Source organism: Odocoileus virginianus, chromosome 15 (assembly GCF_023699985.2).
Source record: "Odocoileus virginianus isolate 20LAN1187 ecotype Illinois chromosome 15, Ovbor_1.2, whole genome shotgun sequence".
Classification (NCBI taxonomy): domain Eukaryota; kingdom Metazoa; phylum Chordata; class Mammalia; order Artiodactyla; family Cervidae; genus Odocoileus; species Odocoileus virginianus.
In genome coordinates, this window is record NC_069688.1 from 19300241 (window position 1) to 19314833 (window position 14593).

The 14593-nt window shown below is 38.9% G+C and overlaps 1 non-coding gene across 1 annotated transcript; it reads right to left on the reverse strand.

Moving 5' to 3' along the window:
• Positions 1-315: 315 nt before the first annotated feature.
• LOC139038546 (U6 spliceosomal RNA) lies at positions 316-422 on the reverse strand. Its single transcript, XR_011491587.1, has one exon. It is a non-coding gene; the product is annotated as a U6 spliceosomal RNA (small nuclear RNA).
• Positions 423-14593: the final 14171 nt, after the last annotated feature.

Genomic DNA, 14593 nt, shown 5'->3' on the forward strand with positions numbered 1-14593 from the left:
AGACTTCCCTATCCTTCACTGTCTCCTGGAGTTTGCTCAGATTCATGTCCATTGAGTCAGTGATGCCATCCAACTATCTCATCCTCTGTCACCCCCTTTTCTTCCTGCTCTCAATGTTTCCCAGCATAAGGGTCTTTTCCAACATCATCTTTAGCAAGGATTAATGGAGGACTCATCTGACCATCTACTTACTGGTTTATATCTAAGAGCCATTATTCTATCCTACCCCAGCTCTAACATTTATTAATTCTGTGAATTTGGGTAATTTCCTTAACTTGTGTGTTTCTCCGTTTCCTCATTTGAAAATGGAAATAAAAAAATATGGAATGCTTCACGAATTTGCGTGTCATCCTTGCGCAGGGGCCATGTTAATCTTCTCTGTATCGTTCCAAGTTTAGGATATGTGCTGCCGAAGCGAGCACTACTCTGTTGTTTTCTAACTGAAAACTTACAAAATTCTTGTACTTTCCCCCTAGAATGGCTACATTATTAAAAAAAAAAAAAAAAAAGAACATGCTTCTTTTAGAAGTTAAAATGTATTCATTTAAACAAGTATTTATCACATGCCTACTATGCTTCAGGTACTTTTTTCCTAGGAACTAAGATGCATTGTGAGACAAGAATAACAAAGACAATGAATAATTATATTTTTGCAGGGCTTACATTCTAGTTCACTTCACTTTTGAATGCTACAGACTTTATTTATTAGGTTTATTTTCTTTCTTCCTGTACTAAAAGTCTCTAGCGTACAGGACGGAGATAAATGCTAAGCGAAAATGCAGGGCACACTATGGGGACTCATGTGTGGATGGTGGGATTGATGAGTGGAGGGCCATCAGTGGAGTGAAGCTCTCTAAAAAGATGGTACCTGGGGTAGGGGGTGAAACATGAGGTTGAGCTAGAAAATATTTAGGTTATAGAAGTAATGCATAATAAGTACTATGTGGAGGAAAGACTAAAAATTCCTCAAAAACATAAGATTCCAAGTCAATGAGTTAAGCATCATTCATATTACAAAATTGACACTACCAATATACCCATTATAATGCAGAATTTCTTTAAATACAACCTTCCTCGTGGTTTTCTTTTTATTTTATTTTTTCTTTCTTTTTCAATCTTTAGTTAGTTGTGAATCGATTGACATGGAATGTCAGGAATTTGGACAAAATTTTAAAGCTTTAGCATTAGCAAGTTCCAGCTAATTGAAGACATATAACTCTGTACAGTTTCTCTGAACTATAATGTAATATCATAGAGAGATAGAAGTCATATTACAAGAACTAGATAAACAGGCAGCTTTTAAGGAATTATTAGCTGAACCCTGACAAGAAACCCACCTGTTCAGATTAGGGTGGGGACACAGAAAAAAGGATATAGTAGACCTAAAACATGATTATACAAATTATTAATCCAAGTTAATGAGTTAAGCTTTTATGGGCAAAATTATTGACCAAAATGTCATAGACAAGATTGCAAAGACCCAGCAAGGCTGCTGGAAACCAAGGTTGTAGGATCATTATGGGCAGAATGTGAATTAGAGCCTGTGCCTCGCTCATTATAAAGCATGTAGCAATTTTTAGGGGGATTGCATTTTCTGGGAAATTCCAGGACACTCTTAATGTCACTCCTCTAAAGACTGAAGGAAAGGGAATTTGCTCAGTAGCTATGAAAGCCATTATTTTCTCCTATATTAGGTAAAGCATTTACTCACCATTTATTCAGTCATCATTTCTTTCAATCAACAAATATTTACTGATTGTCATGCTCTCTTGTAATTTGTAGGTCAGCATGGGATACAATCAATAAATAACCCCATTATTTAACATATAATGAAAATGTATGTAAGTTTTGTTTGAGAAAGGATTTGAGGACAGATTATCAGGTATCAGAAAACTGTTCATGGAAGACATGATACTCAGAGGATATATCTAGAGGATAATAGAGAGCAGGAGGGAAACAGAACTCAGGTAGAGACAAAGTGCTTGATCTTATCTTCCTTCTCACTGTGACTTAAGATGCTCCTCAACTTGGCATGCTAATGTGTGAGCAAAGTAAAGGTATATCTTTGAACACATGGTCACGTTTTCATGGTTTGATGAAACCTTGCTTGTGAATAGGGATTTTCAAGTTTTCTTCTTCAAAAGTGCTGTTCTTAAGCTCTTGAAAGACCTTCCAGGATACCTACATGTGCTCTCCACAGAACTGCTCTGGTCACATCAACAGAATTATCTTATTTCATGAAGGAAAACTTGCCTTCTTAATCACCTAATTACCTGCCCCCTCCTCCCTGCCCCTTGGGAGCTTCTCTGGTGGTTCAGATAGCAAAGAATCTGCCTGCAATGCAGGAGACCTGGGTTCAATCCCTGGGTTTAGAAGACCCCCTGGAGAAGGGAATGGCAACCCACTCCAGTTTTCTGACCTGGGGAATCCCATGGACAGAGGAGCCTGGTGGGCTACAGTCCATGGGGTCGCAAAGAGTCAGACACGACTCAGAGACTAACACACACCCTGCTGGCTCACTTGGAGAATCCAAAGTCCACTAACGAGCTGAGCAGTAGGAACCAGCCATTCCTGCTCTCCAACTGGCATGCCAAAATCTGAAAAGACTATTTAATTGCTGAGCTTGAGTGCGCTCTGCACTCAAGACTAGTCCAAGACGGATGAGAAAAAGAGAGAGGCCTGTGAACTGCTGTGTCAATGAGTGGTGCCAACTTCTGCTGAAAAAGGGAAGCAGAAAATCGAAGACTTCATACTTTCAAAGCAAAGTTGGACAGGAACTAAGGCCAGAGCCTGAGGCCTGACAGCGGGGCTCCAGACAATTGGATGAAGATGCTTCAAAGCCAACTGCTGACTGATGAGGCTGATGGAACACTCACCCTTTTAATCATTCATGCCTTGTCTTTTTCATTACTCTTGGAAACCAGTGAAAATCATCTTGAGAGCTCACTACCAGATAGAAATACTTACTCCTATTTCTGCCACCACTCACTGAAGAGGGGGGAAATGACCAGGATGGAAACCTCAAAGCAAAAATGACTAAAAATTGTTCTCCTAAACCATCTTAAAATATTTCAAAGCAAATATCATGCCTATATTGTATATTCTAGGAGCATATTACTGTCAGTTTCAAAACATGTATTCTTCAAAACAAAGAAATTAGAAATTGTGGGCTATTTAACCACTCACCTGATATTTAGAATTTTATGAAACATTGATTCTTCTCTCCTGTGCTGTTTTTAGTGTCTTTTTGGGAATGTAAGGAAACCTAAGCTCATATTGAGAAAATATTTTCAGCAAACGTAATGGTCATTGCATATACATCTGAAGAACTTGTGTCAGTTCAGTTCAGTTGTTCAGTTTTGTCCGACTCTTTGCGACCCCATGGACTGCAGCACACCAGGCCTCCCTGTTCATCACAACTCTCAGAGTTTACTCAAACTCATGTCCAGTGATTCAGTGATACCATCCAACCATCTCATCCTCTGTCGTCCCCTTCTCCTCCTGCCTTCAATCTTTCCCAGCATCAGGGTCTTTTCAAATGAGTCAGCTCTTTGAATCAGGTGGCCAAAGTACTAAGAGTTTCAACTTCAACATCAGTCCTTCCAAATGAACATTCAGGACTGATTTCCTTTAGGATGGACTGGTTGGATCTCCTTGCAGTCCCAGGGACTCTCAAGAGTCTTCTCCAACACCACAGTTCAAAAGCATCAATGCTTCGGCACTCAGCTTTCTTTATAGTCCAACTCTCAAATCCATACATGATCACTGGAAAAACCATAGCTTTGACTAGATGGACCTTTGTTGGCAAAGTAATATCTCTGCTTTTTAACGTGCTGTATAGGTTGGTCATAACTTTTCTTCCAAGGAGCAAGTGTCTTTTAATTTCATGGCAGCAGTCACCATCTGCACTGATTTTGGAGCCCAAGAAAATAAAGTCTGACACTGTTTCTACTGTTTCCCCATCTGTTTCCCATGAGGTGATGGGACCAGATGCCATGATCTTTGTTTTCTGAATGTTGAACTTTAAGCCAACTTTTTCACTCTCTTCTTTCAATTTCATCAAGAGGCTCTTTAGTTTTTCTTCACTTTCTGCCATAAGGGTGGTATCATCTGCATATCTAGGGTTATTGATATTTCTTCTGGCAATCTTGATTCCAGCTTGTGCTTCATCCAGCCCAGCGTTTCTCATGATGTACTCTGCATATAAGTTAAATAAGCAAGGTGACAATATACAGCCTTGACGTACTCCTTTTCCTATTTGGAACGAGGCTGTTGTTCCATGTCCAGTTCTAACTCTTGCTTTCTGACCTGCATACACGTTTCTCAAGAGGCAGGTCAGGTGGTCTGGTATTCCCATCTCTTGAAGAATTTTCCAGAGTTTGTTGTGGTCTACACAGTCAAAGGCTTTGGCATAGTCAATAAAGCAGAAGTAGATGTTTTTCTGGAACTCTCTTGCTTTTTCAATGATTCAACAGATGTTGGCAATTTGATCTCTGGTTCTTCTGCCTTTTCTAAATCCAGCTTGAACATTTGGAAGTTCACGGGTCACATACTATTGAAGCCTGGCTTGGAGAATTTTGAGCATTATTTTACTAGCGTGTGAGATGAGTGCAATTTGCGGCAGTTTAAGCACTTTTTGGCATTGCCTTTCTTTGAGATTGGAATAAAAACTGACCTTTTCCAGTCCTGTGGCCACTGCTGAGTTTTCCAAATTTGCTGGCATATTGAGTGCAGCACTTTCACAGCACTATCTTTTAGGATTTGAAATAGCTCAACTGGAATTCCATCACCTCCACTAGCTTTGTTCTTAGTGATGCTTCCTAAGGCCCACTTGAGTTCACATTCCAGGATGTCTGGCTCTAGGTGAGTGTGAGTGATCACACCATCATGATTATCTGGGTCGTGAAGATCTTTTTTGTGTAGTTCTTCTGTATATTCTTGCCACCTCTTCTTAATATCTTCTGATTCTATTAGGTCCATACCATTTTTGTCCTTTATTGTGCCCATCTTTGCATGAAATGTTTTGTAAATCAATATAAAAATAAACTAAGAAAATGAATGGAAGAAAGAACTGAGCCAATAAACCTGTGGAAAAAAATGTTTTCTGGTTTTTTTTTAATAATTTTAAATTTTATTTATTTATTGGCTGTGCAGGGTCTTCATTGCTGCATAGGCTTTTCTCTAGCTGTGGTACACAGACTTCCCATTGCTGTGGCTTCTCCTATCGCAGAGCACAGACTGTTCGTGCTCAAAGGATCAGTAGTTTCAGCTCGTTGGCTCTAGAGCACAGGCTCAGCAGTCGTGGTGCACGGCATGTGAGGTCTTCCTGGATCAGGGATTGAACCCATATCTCCTGCACTGGTAGGGGGATTCTTCACCACTCAGCCATCAAGGAAGTCCTTTCCTGTATTTTCGATGCTCTGGAATTTGAGCTTTGCTCACCCTGGAGGGACTACCCCCTTAAAGATAGAGATAGCAAAGGACCCCCCGTAAGCCTGCCTTTGGTATAGAAACCAACCAGGCAGAGCTCACACCCCAACCATCTCTTGTATCAAACTCTCGCCCACCAAACCAATACTCCCCCTTCCCCAAGTCATCCCAGGTGCTGGATGACTGGGGACCACCCTGCAGCCCAGAGCTTGATGCAGTTATTAAAACTATCCAGTTCCAGCCTGTTCAGCATGAGATGCCTGGAAAACCAGATAACCACATGCATAGAAATGAACTTGGATCCTATCTTACGCCACTCACAAAAATTTACTTAGTGATACTGAAAAACTTCTAGAAGAAAACACAAGGAAAAAGTGTCTTGTCATTGGTCTTGACAATGATTTTTTTGGAACAACACAAAAAGCACTAACAACAAAAGCAAAATTAAACAAGTGGTACTGCATCAAATTGAAAAGCTTCTGGACAGCAATAGAAACAATTTTTAAAAATGAAAGTGCAACCTAAGGAAAGGTAGAAAATATTTGCAAGCCACATATCTGGTAGAGGGGTGAAAGTGAAAGTGTTAGGCTCAGTCATGCCCCACTCTTTGTGACCCCATGGACTATAGCCCACCAGGCTCCTCTGTCCATGGGATTCTCCAGGCAAGAATACTGGAGTGGGTTGCCATTCCCTTCTCCAGGGGGTCTTCCCGGCCCAGGGATCAAACTTGGGTCTCCTGCATTGCAGGTGGACTCCTTGCCATCTGAGCCTCTAGGTAAGGGGTTAATGTCCGTATCTATTAGAAACTCATACAAACTGGGTGTAACTGTGGGGAGATACCTTGTCTAACTACCTTCCAAAAGGACAGAAACCCCAGAGAGGAGTGCCTGGTGACCCCTGGGTACCTGAGCACAGCGATTCTGCCAAAGCTAATGAATCCACTGGTGGAGGTTTGTGATTATGAGTATTTTCCCCTGACAGTTAGCCACAAAATGATGTCCAAATATTTTAGAAAGCTGTTGCCCGTCTCATAGTTTGCATCACATTTTTGCACTGGAATGACATGTCCAAGAACCATCCATAAATCTACAGACAGAACCCAACAATGTTTCTGTAATATATGACACTCAGAAAGGGGAGACTGGGCCTCCCTTGTAGCTCAGTAGCTAAGAATCTGCCTGCCCATGCAGGAGACACTAGTTCAATCCCTGGTCTAGGAAGATTTCTCATGCCGCAGAGCAACTAAGCCCATACACCACAACTACTGAAAGCCTGTGTGCCCTAGAGCCCATGCTCTGCACCCAGAGGAGCCACCACAATGAGAAGCCCACACGTCACTAGAGAGTAGCCCCTACATAGCAACACAGCCCCAGTACAGCCAAAAATAAAGCCTTTAAAAAACGGGGAGGGGGAGACTAAAGGTTAATAATCTGATCTCACTTAGCTAAAATTCTTTGTAGAATAAACTTAAAAATTCTTGTATCTGTTCATCACACTTTTTTTCTTTTATGAGCAAGCAATCATGATATGACTATGACAACTTAATTTCAGGCTTTTTCAAGCACTGTTCATCAAAGTATAATTCTAAATAGGAACACAGACTTGGAGGAAGACATCATTCAGATTCTTCTCTGAATCATGATTTTAAAGAATTAATCATCTTTATTTTCATCTGTTTCATCTTTTCTGTCTTGTATGCAAGAGTAATCAGGCCAAGGGGCCAAACTATACCACCAGTTATTCGGAATGCAGTGTCTCCATGATGATTAAGCCAATTCTAAGTTATTTCCTCTGTTTCTTGATGATTTTACTAATTTCGTCAGATATAAGGCATGAATGAGTGCAGTTTCAAAGAAGATAAATCAAAACCTCTGAGCAGGAACTTCCCTGGTGGTCCAGTGGTTAAGACTTCACCTTCCAATGCAGAGAGTGCATGGGTTTGATCCCTGGTAGGGGAGCCAAGATCTCACGTGACTTAGAGCTAGAAAGTCAAAACATAAAGCAGAAGCAATCTTGCAGCAAATTCAATAGAAACTTTAGAAATGGTCTACGTTAAAAAAAAAGAAAAAAAACCTTCAAAACAAAACACATGAGCATCAGAGAAACTTGCTATTTTGGCAGTAAATTTGGCCATCTCATGTAAATTTCAGAGTTGACTCTGTTTCATGGTAGACAGTAACTTTCCTGCAAAGACAGTCATTAGGAGCCATCTTTTCTTGAGCTACTAAAAAATGTTAGAAACATTTTAGAGGACTACACCTGTAAATATTGCCAATATTGTCCTGAATATTTCACAAATTTCATCAGTCAAAGCCTTCATTCTGTGACCTGTGCTGGCATAGCATGGTCTTGACCCTGTCAGTGGGTTCATAGTGACAACCTGAAATCTTCATTTTCATGAAAAGAATAATATGGAATCATTCCAGTTTATAGTTGATTGACTCAGACTTGAGGGAAATTAAATAATAAACAGAAATGATTAGTTTCTGCCAAAGAACCATAAAGATGCCATATGCTTAAAATGCTAATTACTACATGTAAATTACTTAATTTAAATCTTTTCCTTGAATGTATTTTTGACCTTTGTAAGCAGGTCATGGGCTTCCTTGATGGCTCGTCAGTAAAGATCCTGCCTGCCAATGCAGGAGACTCGGGTTCAATCCCTGGGTTGGGAAGATTCCCTGGAGAAGGAAACAGCAACCCACTCCAGTATTCTTGCCTGGAGAATCCCATGGACAGACAAGCCTGGTGGGGCTACAGTCCATGGGGTTGAGAAAGAGTCAGACTCAGAGACTAAAGACAACAAAGCACGTACCATAACGGATGACTTGGTGCCTAAGGACTTCAAGTACATAATATATATCTATGCACACACATAAAAGTAATAGGTTCTTGCAAAATTTTTAAAGCCTTAAATTCAAAATGTGTCCCAAAGAACATCCTGTCTTCTTTTTGGCAAGCAAGAGATTTGGGGTTTTCACATCAGTGTATATACTTTTCCTTCTGGATGTAAATTTTGTCAGTTTTGTTCCAAAATTTCTCTGATACAGTTATGCTATTGTTGCATTTTTCCATACTTCTAAACTATTCCCACACCTTTCCAATAACTTTTCAGGGTTTCAGGTATTTTCCAGTTTTTTTAAAAAAAAGACATCTTGTTTACTTTTTAGGTTGTTTTCAAGAGCAATTCATGAGCATGTCTTAAGCATCTTTGGAATATATCATTAATTGGTAGTATCTGATTTTTTAAACATATGCATTAAAAATGAGGATATATTTCATTGTATAAAGGACAGAAGAATATATAATTAAGTCCAACAACGGATAGATAAAGTGTCATTTTGACACGGGATCTTTCAGATTTTGTCACTAGTCTCTCTTCTCAGCAAAAAAAGATACATTTTTTTGAATGCATTCACTTTTCACAAAGACTTCATTAAGAGAACTGAATACTGGACGGAAAGATAAGCCCCAAATATTTGGTTGTGATGTTCTGTGCCCTGTCTAATAATATTAGAATTCTAAGGACACAAATGAATTTAACCCAAATTCCCAGAGATGTCACTAATGCAATTTTCCATTATTATACTATGAAAAGAGCTAGTGGCTCCCAGGAAAAAAAGGGGGGTGATTTTGAAATCTGAATCTTCTTACTGCTCTCTTAAAACCTTATCATTGGGAAAAATGCATTCAGGGACTTAAAATAAAACTAATAGTGAATCTAATTTTCATGTTGCTGTTTGATGGAGGTGATGATGAGAAAGACTGGAGGCAGGATTAAGCTCTCTGATTGAAGTTGCTCTGATTGTTAGTAGGACAGACTCTCCAAAAAAATGTACATTATACACCATTTGAAAGGTCATAAAAATGACTTGTTATCTTTTTCTCTAAAAGATATACATTACCTTAAACTGATATGGAAATAATAATCAGTTTTATTGGCTGTAAACATTTTGGTCTTAAACTTAATGTATTTGTATAATTCAATAAACAGTTTTATAATGAATTCAAATTATTTTCAAGCAAAAGGCTGTATCACTGCAGAAAAATAGTTTGGTTAGCAAATTATGCAGATGGCATTCAAATGAATATAGCATGTTCCCATCAGTTGAGATGCTAACTGAATGTGATAATACCTGAAAAATAAACAGCTAGAGGGACTTCCCTGGTGATCCAGAGGATAAGACTCCAAGTTCACAATGTAGGGGTCCACAACCGAGATGGAGTGCAGCCAAATAAAAAAATATTTTTAACAATCATTTTTCATAAGGAAGAATAAAATATAAAAATAAATGGCTAGAAAATGGACACATTCACAGCTGGAATCTGTCTAGAAAGAGCAAACAGGTGGAGCCTGTGGCCTGACACAGCCCAGGTGCAGCCTTCTTACAGGTAAGGGCTGTTGTGCCATTAATATAATACACTGTTTGCCGAGGTCAATGTAAATTTGTTTTTCTTTTAATAAATGGTTCCATCATTTGATTTTTGCTTTATTTGAATACATTTAAGCAATATCAAACAAAAAATTGACTAATTAAGATTTTTTGGTCCAAAAGCTATGGGGCTTCCCAGGCGGCTCGGTGGTAAAGAATTCACCTGCCAATGTAGGAGACCCAGGTTTGATCCCTGGGTCGGGAAGATCCCCTGGAGCAGGAAACAGAAACCCACTCCAGTATTCTTGCCTGGAAAATCCCATGGATGGAATAGCCTGACAGGCTTCAGTCCATGGGGTCACAAAGAGTTACACATGACTGAGCAACTAAACAACAACCACATAGCCATTCATCAAAGGATTCATATCCAGACTGTACATTAAAAATCTACCATAAATAACAAAAAAGACAAGCTAATTAAAAAAAAAAACTAAGTAATAACTTCAGTTCTCAACCATCTCAAGGTGGTCAGCAAGTCCATTCTTTTTTTGGGGAAAAAAAAGGTGTATATGTCTGTTTCTATATATCTCTCTCTGTCAACTTCTGTGTGTTTAGAGTCTTGGTGAGCTGATTTGACTACATTTATAAGATTATAAATGGACTTCCCAGGTGGCTCAGATGGTAAAGCATCTGCCTACAATGCGGGAGACCCAGGTTCAACCCCTGCATCAGGAAGATCTCCTGGAGAAGGAAATGGCAACCCACTCCAGTATCTTGCCTGGAAAACCCCATGGACAGAGGAGTGTGGTAGGCTACAGTCCATGGGGTCACAGAGAGTCAGACACAACTGAGCGACTTCACTATAAGATAGTGTAGGTAAACTCTAGCATCCAGATCCTTACTTCCTGTTTAAATTTGTGTTGTAGAGTTGTGTTATACCAGTTACACCCCACTGCTGCACTTTGTTCTCCACATGTATTCTAGACTTTGTGCATTTTAGATCACAAATACAGGACTTAAGGTTGATGTTGAGGAAATTCATTCAATCATTCATTCATTTAACAGGTGTTTATTGAGAGCCTGTATTGTTTCTGTATTCATACATCAGGGAGCCAAAATGGAAAAAGCCCTATTTTGGTCACCCTGCTGTGAAGCATTTACTTCAGTTTTGTTGGTGTTGTTGTTGCTTAGCAGAATGAAGATAAGGGGGAAAATTTTATGACATATTTGGGAATCACACTTGTTCTCCTGATTTTGACTAAGTTCTCCAGATACTCTGGTTTACAAAGTCACTTTTACTCAGAATGGAACACCCTCTATCAGTTCAGTTCAGTTCAGTCACTCAGTCGTGTCCAACTCTTTGCGACCCCATGGACTGCAACACGTCAGGTCTCCCTGTCCATCACCAACTCCCAGAGTTTACTCAAACTCATATCCATTGAGTCGGTGATAGCATCCAACCATCTCATCCTCTGTCATCCCCTTCTCCTTCTGCCTTCAATCTTTCTCAGCATCAGGGTCTTTTCTAATGAGTCAGTTCTTCGAATCAGGTGGCCAAAGTATTGGAGTTTCAACTTCAACCTCAGTCCTTCCAATGAATATTCAGGACTGATTTCCTTTAGGATGGATTGGTTGGATCTCCTTGCAGTCCAAGGGACTCTCAACAGTCTTCTCCAACACCACAGTTCAAAAGCACAAATTCTTCAGCTCTCAGCTTTCTTTATAGTCCAACTCTCACATCTATACATGACTACTGGAAAAACCATAGCCTTGACTAGGCAGACATTTGTTGGCAAAGTAATGTCTCTGTTTTTTAATATGCTGTTTAGATTGATCATAACTTTTCTTCCAAGGAGTTAGCATCTTTTAATTTCACGGCAGCAGTCACCATCTGCAGTGATTTTGGAGCCCAAGAAAATAAAGTCTGTCACTGTTTCCACTGTTTCCCCATCTATTTGCCATGAAGTGATGGGACCAGATGCCACGATCTTTGTTTTCTGAATGTTGAGTTTTAAGCCAACTTTTTCACTCTCCCCTTTCATTTTCATCAAGAGGCTCTTTGGTTCTTCTTCACTTTCTGCCATAAGGGTGGTGTCATCTGCATATCTGAGGTTATTGATATTTCTCCCGGCAATCTTGATTCCAGCTTGTGCTTCTTCCAGCCTAGTGTTTCTTATGATGTACTCTGCATATAAGTTAAGTAAGCAGGATGACAATATACAGCCTTGATGTACTCCTTTTCCTATTTGGAACCAGGCTGTTGTTCCATGTCCAGTTCTAACTGTTGCTTCCTGACCTGCATACAGATTTCTCAAGAGGCAGGTCAGGTGGTCTGGTATTCCCATCTCTTGAAGAGTTTTCCACAGTTTGTTGTGATCTACATAGTAAAAGGCTTTGGCATAGTCAATAAAGCAGTTTTTCTGGAACTCTCTTGCTTTTTCGATGATCCAACAGATGTTCACGATTTGATCTCTGGTTCCTCTGCCTTTTCAAAAACCAGCTTGAACATCTGGAAGTTCACAGTTCACCTATTGTTGAAGACTGGCTTGGAGAATTTTGAGCATTACTTTACTAGCATGTGAGATGACACTGTCTATGATAAAATGTTAATCATAAATCTGACCCTTATCTTCTCAGGAAATACTCAGGTAGGAGTCCAACATGACATTTAACACTTTCCCTGTAACATCCAGGAGTCATGATCCTGTATGTAGAAAACTCTAAAGATTCTGCAGAAAACCTGTTATAACTAGTAAATGAATTCAGTAAAGTTGCAGAATAAAAATCAACATACAAAATCAGTTATGTTTCTATACATTTTTATCTGAAAAATAAATTTGAAAAATTACTATTGTAATAGTATCAAAAAGATTAAATAAGAATAAACTTAACCACAGAGATGAATAATATGTACATTTTTAAAAAATTTAACATATGTCATCCAACTGATTACATAGGTTTCTGTGAGTTTTACAGATATGTAACTATTTCCTAGAATAAAATGTCTTTCACATCCCAAGCTGACTTTTAAAAGAACTTTGGCAAAGATTAGTTCTTTTATAGTTAGGAGTTCTTGAATCATATTAGTAGGCAGAATTTTTTTAATACAGAGAAAATTACTTGTACAAAAGTAATATTGCTCACAGTCAAGCTTTCTAACTATCAAATCTCCTAGCTAAGCTTTCCTCCTAAAATGCCTATTATCCCAGCTAAGAAACTATTTATAGGAGCTCAAATTTTCATCAGATTGATGAAATATCATCTATTCCAGAGAATGTTGTTCAGTTATTCATCTGGTAATGGTTTGAATTTTTTAACTATGAGATTTCAAAATAAAAGAAGAAAGAAAATATTTAAATCCTTTTGCCATATTATTTTGACAAAGCAGCATATTTACTTAATAGAAGGTTTTCACTAGCAATTACAGTTTCCATTCAGGCCACTTCTTTTGTTGGAACGGTAATTCGTTTGGATTTGCTATTGTTTACATCTCATTTCCTAGCTTCCTTACAAAGAAAATTGTGATTGGAATTGAAGACTTTCAAAACTGTCCTTGAAACTCTCTGCCTCTTTCTAAGGAAGAAATTCTCTTTAAACTGATGAGTTGACTAGAAGCCTAATATGAATGCAGAAATGTGAAAGACCATCTCAGGGTCACACAGCTGATTAGTATCATTGCAATTTGAATATAGATCTGCTCCAAGTTCATGTTCTGGTTACAGCAAACACTGGCTCCGTAGTCGTCATCATTTTAGAATATTTTTCTGGAATCAAACTTCTGAAACATACTGGCCTAGTGCTTTCCCACTCCTAGGGTACGTGGTGATGTAGTAGTCCTTCTATGCCCACATTGTTGGGAGCCCATGTTAGGGAATTCTAAGGTTGAGTTTTGCTTTTACTATAATGTTAAAGTCAATTGACGACTCAGCAGTTCAAATTCTTTTAACATTTTTGATAATATTTGGAGTGCTTATTAAGAGTGCTTCACACTAACAGCTATCAACGTCTTGACCCAATATTATTGAGTGCTAACTATGTGACAGGCACTGTTCTGTTCTAGGAAGCCCCAGAGAACAAAAGAAATGCAAGCTTCCACTCTCTTGGATTTACATTTTAGCAATTGAAGAGCAAGTTAACGATTAAGTGGACAAAATAAGATCTATGGATAGTTTTAAATAGAAGAGCAACATGATTCTGGCTTATATTTTAAAAAGATAATTCTGTTGTGTAGAAAACAGATCCCAAGAGGTAGGGTGAGAACAGACTCCTGGTGGGAAGGATGGGCGACCACGGGATACAGCAGCGCAGGCAAGAGATGCTGGTGGTGTGGACAGGATCAAAGCAGGAACAGAGATTAGAAGGTTAGATTCGGGAACACTTCCGGGGAGAACCAGGAGGATTATCTGGCAGAGGGGATGGAGGGGATGAGATGAAGAGAGGATTTAAAAATGAGGGCTGAGTAAACAACAGGAAGGATGCTGTTGCTTTCATCTGAGATGAAAATGGATGTTAGAGCAGCAAATTCAGGAAAAGTCTTCATACACTACAGACTGAGAAGCTGATTGAGAGTTTGAAAGGGACCCGTGAGGCTTATCTCCATGTATCTCACAGAAACCTTGCTCTTTCTTTTGGATCTCTTTACAGCGAATTTATTTCATTTATTTACTTATTTGTTTATTTTGCATATTTTGCATATTTTACACCACTAAAAATATAATACAACCTCCCATTTGTAAGCAAAGCTGGTAATACAGGGTAAAAAAGAATGAAAAGAAAAATCTAATTTCAGA